Raw genomic sequence first — 8,538 nt, forward strand, 5'->3', positions numbered from 1 at the left:
CTGGGGCGGGGAACAATGCTAGGAGAGGCCCCAGCAACAAAGACTTGGGGATGGTCCATCTCTGTGTGTTTTCTTTCATTTCTTTGTTCCTTCATTCCTCCTTCCCTTTGTATTCCTTTTCCTTTCTTTTCTCCTCTGTTCATTTTCTATTTCTCTTCCTTTGCTTTTCCCTCCTTTCTCCCTTCTTCCCTTCCTTTCTTTGTTCTCCTTTCACTCCTTTCCTTCTTTCCTACAATTTCATCCTTTCTTTTAGTACCTACTTAGTCCCTTACCTGATTGCTAGCCTCCATATCTTCTTCTCTTCTCCACTTCTTTCCTACCTTCCTTCCTCTTTTCTTCCTTCCTACATTCCCACCTTCATCCACTTCTTGTTTCTCTCTGTCTCTCTCTCCCTCTCCCTCTCTCTCCCTCTCACTCTCTCTCTCACTCTCTCTCTTTCTCCCAGACTCTCTCTCACTCTCTCTTTTTGTCTCTGTCTTCCTTTCCAGAAGTGTACCTTTGACTTAAGTAGTAGAGTGTGCTCATCGCAAACCTATGCCCAGATTTCAATCCCCAGCACTGCCACAAATACAAAACCACAACAATGACACATTTCCAAAGACAACAATGCCTAGACCAAATTTTGGAGAAAATGTAGGGGGGATAGGAATTAATGTCAAATAAGGAAGCACCTCCCATGAGAGCAAGAGAACTATTTCTTCATACCCCATACATTTTGGCGTGGAGGCCTACATCTTTAAGGCACTCATTGTTGAGATTTCATAAAAATGTTATGGGAATCCAGGCAAACTTCATTTGCTCCTCTTGAATCTTAAGATGTATTCACCTCATGTCTACGCAGGTACACCAAAACAAACAATAGGAAGGAAGGATGGAAGGAACGAAGGAATTAAGGAAGGAACATGAGGGAAAGACAGAAACAGACAAATGATGATGGGAAGAGGCAGAGAGTTAAGGTTGAAGAAAGAATGGAAGGAACGGAGAAAGCAAGGAAGGCGGCAGACTAGAAAAAAAGGAAGAATAGCAGGATCTGAGAAAAAAAGGAAGCAGAGAAAGAAGTGAATATTGGATGGAAAGAAGGAAAGACCGGAAGGTCACAGACAGGTAGAGAAGAACCACAGGACCACTCTTGATTTTCAGTCGTTCATTAGAGACGAGAGATCAAGCACTTTCCTGTCCAAGTCAGCTTTAAACTGTTTTGTTTGAAAGTGTTTGCTATCTAGCCTTTCTCTAATTCATTCATTTTCCTTTTAAAAGACCTTTAAAATTATCCTGAAGTCGTTGAACACAGGAAGTACCATTTAACAAAGGGATTTTTGAATATAAAACATCCTGCTCAGTGTTACCCCTTCAACCCAATCCTTCCACTACTATTCTTAGATTTTTTTAATATATTGAAGGAATGCTTCACTGAATTCTCCTCCCTCCTCACCTTCATTCCTCTAGCCCTTTCTTCTTGGTTCCATCCCATACCCTCGGATGTACCCATTTTCTGCTGCTTCTTTTGTTAGGCTTTGTCCCATTTTTTCCAAACAAATTATACTGTTTGAGGCCTCTATAGAGTTGATTACACTTCAGTTAATTCACTTTTTACTGAAAGGAAAATATCCCAAAAGACCATGCAGACAAAGTCATGTGGAACAAAAGAGTTGATTGAGAGTACAGCCGACGAGGCCAAGTTCCATAAAGGAGTAAGGAAAATGGTCCTGGACTGTCTCCCAGGGGGTACCTTGATACCCTCATGGTGCTAGGGTGGGAGGTGCCCCTGCCCCTCAAGTACCATCATCAAGGGCAGAGTCACTTTGTCAAGGGCAAATCCGATGTCAGTGTTGGGAGACATTCTACAAACTTACATCCCCCCTTTGTTGTTTATTATGGGCAACACCAGGCAGGAAGCACAGACGGAGGCCATTTTTTCTGCATGTATTTGCACACTACACCATGTAACTTTATAGATTTATGGATAATAGTTAACCAGCTACATAGAAATCCTACAGAATGAGAGAATATGTTTACCAGCTATACATTAGACAAGGACCTAATATCCAGATGTTAGGTCCTGCTGGGGAGAATAGCCCCGTCCTCTTCTTCCTCACCTACCTGGAGCCAGTAATCACCTCACTGTGAGTCAGCAATGGATTCCAGGCTCTAAAGTCACTTCTTTATCTGCTGGGGTCATTGACTGATCCACCCTGGTCACACCTTGCTCGATAGGTTCCCTGGGCTCTGAGATCACCTCCCTCTGGTCCTGCCGCCAGCCTCTCACTCCTTCCCTTTCCCTTCCCTCTTTTCCTCCTTTTCTTTCCCCTCCCTCTTTTCCTCCTTCCCTCTCCCCCGTCTCTGCACACTTCCATCTTTTGCTGCCTGGAAGTTTGCTCTCCCCTTCAATAAACTCTTTTCTGCCTGAACCCTGTGGTGGTCTCTTTGGCCGAAATTTCCACAGAATATGTTGAGATCTAAGGAGAAGTTTAGCTTCAGAATGTACACCCTAAAAGACACAACACCTAATTAATAATGGACTAATGACATAGAGACCTCTCAACAGAAGAAGTGAAATGAGCAATGGACACATGAAGAAATGCTCAATATCCCTGGGTATAAATCAAAGTATGCTGAGGTTCCACCACATCTCAAGTATAATGGACATGACCAAGAAAACTAACAATAACGCATGCTGGTAAGGATGTGGGGAAATGGGAACTCTGCTAGAGGTAATGTAAACTTGTTCAACCTCTCTGGAAAGCAGTGTGGAGCTTCCACAAAAAAAACTAAACATGGAGCTCCCCTGTGGCCCAGCCATTCCACACCCAGGCATTGATCCAACAGAACATAAACCATGATGGAATGGGGTCACCATGTTCATGATAGCAGGATTCATGAGGCCGCCTGCACAACTATGCTCATCACAGCAGGATTCACCATAGCCAGCACAGGGAATTATCCCAGGCAGCATTTCAGATACCAAGTCATTAATTAAAACTTCAGTCAGAATACTTGAGTGTTCTGTAACATTCAAGCCATGGTTCAGGCAGAAATGCTGGAGGAACATTGTTTGATGAGATGTGATTTGGGGAACTGATTCAAACTAATTCCTTATACATAAATCAGGATAAAACAAATGAAAAAAATGATATAATTTCAGGGACACATTATTTAATATGGGGATCAGGGTCTCCTAGAGGTTATGGTCTCCTGGGGGCCTGGGTCTCCTGGGGTCAGTGTTTACTCGGTGTCGTGATCTCCTAGGGTTGGGATCTCCTTGGGTCAAGGTCTCCTGGTGTCAGGGTCTCCTGGGGTCAGGGTCTCCTGAGGTTCATGGTATCCTGGGGGTTGTGGTCTCCTGGGGGTCAGGGTCTCCTGGGGGCCTGGGTCTCCTGGGGTCAGTGTTTACTCGGTGTCGTGATCTCCTAGGGTTGGGATCTCCTTGGGTCAAGGTCTCCTGGTGTCAGAGTCTCCTGGGGTCAGGGACTCCTGTGGGTCATGGTATCCTGTGGGTTGGTGTCTCCTGTGGGTCAGGGTCTCCTAGGAGTCAGGGACTCCTGAAAGTCAAGGTCTCCTGGGGTCAGGGTCCCCTGGGGGTTGGGCCTGGGGATAAGGGTTTCCTGGTGTGAGTGTCTCCTGGGGGTTGGGTTCTCCTGGGAGGGAGGGTCTCCTGGTGGTGAGGTTCTCCTCTGGTCAGGGTTTCCTGGAATCATGGTCTCCTGAGGGTTGTGGTATCCAGGGGTCAGTCTCCTGCAGTCAGGTTTTCCTGGGGGTCGGGTCTCCTAGGTGTTGGAGTGTCCATGGATTTAGGGTCTCCTGTGGGTCAGGGATGGGGGTCAGGGTCACCACGGGTCAGGGTCTCCTAGGGTCGGGGGTCACTTGGGGATTGAGGACTCCTGGGGGTAAGGATCTCCTGGGATCAAGGTCTCCTGGGAATCAAGGTCTCCTGGGACTCATGGTCTCCTGGGTTGGGGTCTCCTTGGGTCAGGGTCAGGGTATACTTGGGTTCAGGGATTGGAATCAGGTTCTCTGGGTGTCATGATCTGGGTCTCAGGGTCTCATGGGGGTCATAGTCTGGGGATCACAATCCACTGGGGTCAAGGTTTCCTGGGGATTTGGTCTCCTGGTGTTCCGGCTCTCCTGGGGTCGGGGTCTCCTGGAGGTCGGGGTCTCCATGGCTGGAGGGACAGCATTTTCACCAGTTTTGGTGAAGGGTTTCCTTTTGTGGAGCGCAGACCACACCCTCTGTGCTGGATGCTCCAGTGGAGTGGGCACGGTGCTATAGGACTTAGCCCCTGCCCTCACCTTAAGATATGTCGGGGTATGCATACAGTAAGTACAGCACACAATGAAAGTCAGAAGAATTCAAGCTTTATTCTGAGCAAAATAGTGAGAGCTGACTGGCCAGGGACACAGTGCAGACTTGGGAGTATTGTAGAGCTGACTCCATCTTGATTAGGGAAGCATGGTAGGAAATGTTGGGGGAGTAGAGCTCACTCCATCTTGATTATTAGGTCAACCTGACCCCCAAATTCTGCTTCTATGAATGGCTTGCTTAACTTGTTTGTTGCTTGATCTACCTCCCCCCCCACCGCTTTGCATCAACCACCTACATCTGTGTCATGCTTGCTTGTTTGTTTCTTTCTTTCTTCCTCAACTTCTTGTGTCAACCCCCTACATCTGTGCTATGCTTTTACCTTTATAAACCAAATTTGAGGACTGCTTGGGGTCATGGTGGCAGTTCCCAAGTCTGTGCTGTGTCACTGGATGGTCAGTTCGCTTTATGCTTCCCCAATAAACCCATCTTTTTGCTGTAGGCACTCTGAGTGGTGTATTCTTAGAGGGACAGAAAACCCCCTCCCTAGAACTCCATAACATTGGTTCCCTAACTGGGAAGAGTCCTTAACCACCTTTCTTTCGGGGTGGGGGGGAGAGGCCTCTGTGAAGAAAAGAAACAACCAGAGATGTAGATGTGTGTGTCTGAGGTTGGTCGACCAACTTGTTTTTGTCTCTGTTTCTGTGTCTGTATGGGAAAAGTGCACTGTCTGTGGCCCTGAGACAGAGATGCTGGATGCAGAGGCTCTCTAAGGACAGGGTGGTCAAGAGACACCTTGACCCCTTTTGAAGGTCCTCATAGTGTAGGACATGTATGTTGAACTCGTTCCTTGTTCTGTGTATGGTTGTGGCTATCAGTGTCTGTTCTTGATTCTGCTTTTGCTTGCTATTGGGCGTGTTTTACAGGAAGACATGGGATAAGTGGCATCCACTGAGGAACTTCCCTAGACATGATCTTACAATATTTTAAGTATTTTGGGGGGGGGAAGGAGCTAAGTTATCTGTTGATTGTGTTTTCTCAGGGAAATGGACTGCTTTCTGCTAGCTCGCATAGCCCACCCTCAGCACTGGGTGGCCCTGGGTCCTGGAAAAACTTCAACCACAGTTTTAGCCTTGAAATCATGGCCAATGCTTCCTAAACAGCTGAAGGCCAGAGGAGGAGGAGGAGGAGGAGGAGAAGGAGGAGGAGGAGGAGGAGGAGGAGGAGGAGGAGGAGGAGGAGGAGGAGGAGGAGGAGGAGGAGGAGGAAGTCTTTCCAGGAGACTCATGTTCCCTTCTCCTCTAGTTATCTATTCAACTGGAAAAAACAGAATCCCTCTTCTCAGAGAAACCTCAGGTATTAAACTTTTTCTGACTCATCGACCCACTTGGGCTGAGGTAACAGAGAAGGAAAGGGAGTTTGAGCCCCGTGAAAGGAGGCCATAGAAGGAAAGCCAAAGTGGCAGTAAAGTAATGTGTAAGTTACCAAAAGGCCAGGAGAATATCCACAAGCCTTTTTACTTGTTTGTGGACAAAAAGGCTGGGGTAAGAAAAAGCACGCACCCTGGGAATTTCCAGGGCCCTGTGTTGTTTCCACCACGCTGACAGCCAGTGTGCAATGCTGACATGCAATCCAAACATTACTTAGAAATCTTCCAGAAGTAAGTCTGTGTCTCTGTCCTGTTTTGTGTTATATGTTTTTCTACATTCTGTGTTTGCCTTAGTCTTGAGTCTCTCATTGTGTTCAGTCTTATGCCTCTATATGGGAAATCAAAGCCAGCTTTGTGCTGTGTCTCCTTCTGTAATAAGGCAGCTGGGAGTATGCAGGCACCTGAGGACATTGTACTAACATCTAGCTAAAGTTGTGAATTGCCACTGGTTAAAACTGGCCTAAGATGGGCTGGGGATATGGCCTAGTGGCAAGAGTGCTTGCCTCGTATACGTGACGCCCTGGGTTCAATTCCCCAGCACCACATATACAAAACAGTGGCCAGAAGTGGCGCTGTGGCTCAAGTGGCAGAGTGCTAGCCTTGAGCAAAAAGAAGCCAGTGACAGTGCTCAGGCCCTGAGTCCAAGCCCCAGGACTGGCCAAAAAAAAAAAATTTTGGCCTAAGGTAGTCAGGCCATCTGGTGGGCTAAGAGATCAGTCTCAGGTAACTGCCGTTCTTCCAACTGAAGGTAAATAAAGGGTCAATTGATATGTAAGATGCTCTAATAAATTAGGATAATGACTAGAGTCAAGTGCTGTCTGTGGGCTGAGTCTTGCTCCAGGTACCCCCTTGCATATATCTTCAGCAGAAATGTATTTGGTGTTTTGGTTTTTGCTTAAATCCTGATCACCTGCAAATTTAAGATTGGTAAATGACTCTTGCCAGTGCAAATGTATGGCCCAATGTTCATTTTTTTCTCTTTAAGTACTTGTGCATGAGTGAGTATAAACATGTTCAAGATTAAAAACTGTCAGCATGATGTAATAATGGGTGAGTTTCAAATTGGATTTGGACATTACCTAAAGTCTAAATGGATATTGCATTGTTTTAAAGAGAAACAGTTAAAACGATTTCTGGGGGACTTCTGGGAAGATGGCGGAGAAACAGCAGAGCTCTAGCTGAGCAACCTCCAACTTCATAGTTTTCTCACTCCATAGAAACTTTTACTCCTAGAAAAACAGCCAGAGTAAGTTCTAACAGTACAGGGAGTCTGGCCAGGAAGGAAAAATCGACTTTGCTCATCTGAAAACACAGATTTGAGCTCTGGGAGTCATCCCACCGCCATGCCAGTGCCACCGCTGGCACAGCATATGGCACTGGGACCCACACTCTGCACCACAAAAGCACACAGCCTAGAGCAGGGAGAAATCCTCCAGATGGCGGCTGAGCATGGACAGGCTTAAATCGCAGAGAAAGCATGAGTACCCCACAAAATATATTCTCACTTGCGCCCAGAGAACAGCTTCTGGAAAGCAGCCCTTCCCCCACCGCCAGAGCAAAGCACCATCTTTGCCACTGGCATAGGGTCAGACCAGATTGGAACTAAACTGGGCCTGGGGAAAGCGAGGACAAAGGAGCCATCTTTGTAAAGGGTAAGAGGGACCGACCAGTGAGAGCCAGCTCTGCCCAGGAGAACACCCCCTGCCCAAGAGGTAGACTACTTCTGGGCTGCGGCTTAGCCAGAGGTGCCCTGCCCTGCCCACCAGAATTTCCAAATTTAAAACAATAGCAGTGAGCAGCTACCAGTGGCATGGAACAGCCTGAATGGAGAACAAACTGTTCCCGAGACAGATAAATGGTCCCATCACAAAGGAAGCCCAATTACCAGCATGAAACGGAGCTGAATTCCATAGCCACCTCCAGCAAGGAGGCTGCCCCGTCCTGGAGGGAGGATCCTCCCCCAGGCAAGAAACTTTCAGCCGGGTAAACCAGACCAGAGGCGCCCCACCCTGCTGAGTCCAAAGCCTATTCAAAGCCAGGATTTAAAGGCTGTGGCCCCGGAGCAGACAGATGAGCCACAGTTCCTGAGACTGCTCACATCGCCATCTACAGAGGATGCCCAACGCCTACCTGCAAGCTGTGCAAACCACAGAGACACAGGATTGCACCAACAGGGGAGAAGGGTCAGAAAAGATCCACCACCTGCAAACTGAAGGCAAGTCAAACCAGTCAATCAGGAAAATAGACTGCAGACCATTGCAAGAAAACTAGAGACTGGGGAAAGACCACCCAAACAAAGAGGACTCCATTTTTTTTTTCTTTTCAAACATTTTTTAAACTTAAAAAAAATTTATTTTCCTTTTTATTTTTTCTTTTAAATTTTTTTTTCTGTTTTGTGCATCTGTCTTCCAGTATTTTTTCTTTATTTCTCTCTTTGTGTTCTCTTTCTTTAAAAATTACTTTCCTATGAATAACACCTCCACTCTTTTGCGCTAACTCTCCATTGTCTATCATTTTAACCTTTTTCTTTCTACTGATTCTACTCTGCTCCACATTTCCACGTCACTGAAACTAAACCAAAATCATCACCACCCTAATACATTTTACTCTATTCACGTTACTACCTCTAACTTACCCTTTTGACTTACTGCCAGGACCTCCAGGTTCCATTGACTCCTGGTTATTGGATAGAGGGTATCCCTGCCTAATCTGAATGAATCAAAGGGGTTTATAGAGAAAGCCAGTCCTAAAAGAACTTAATATAAGAACAAGAATTGCTCATAGGGTTATAACAGAAAATAAGTAACTACTG

This window comes from Perognathus longimembris, unplaced genomic scaffold, assembly GCF_023159225.1.
Source record: "Perognathus longimembris pacificus isolate PPM17 unplaced genomic scaffold, ASM2315922v1 HiC_scaffold_5915, whole genome shotgun sequence".
Lineage (NCBI taxonomy): Eukaryota > Metazoa > Chordata > Mammalia > Rodentia > Heteromyidae > Perognathus > Perognathus longimembris.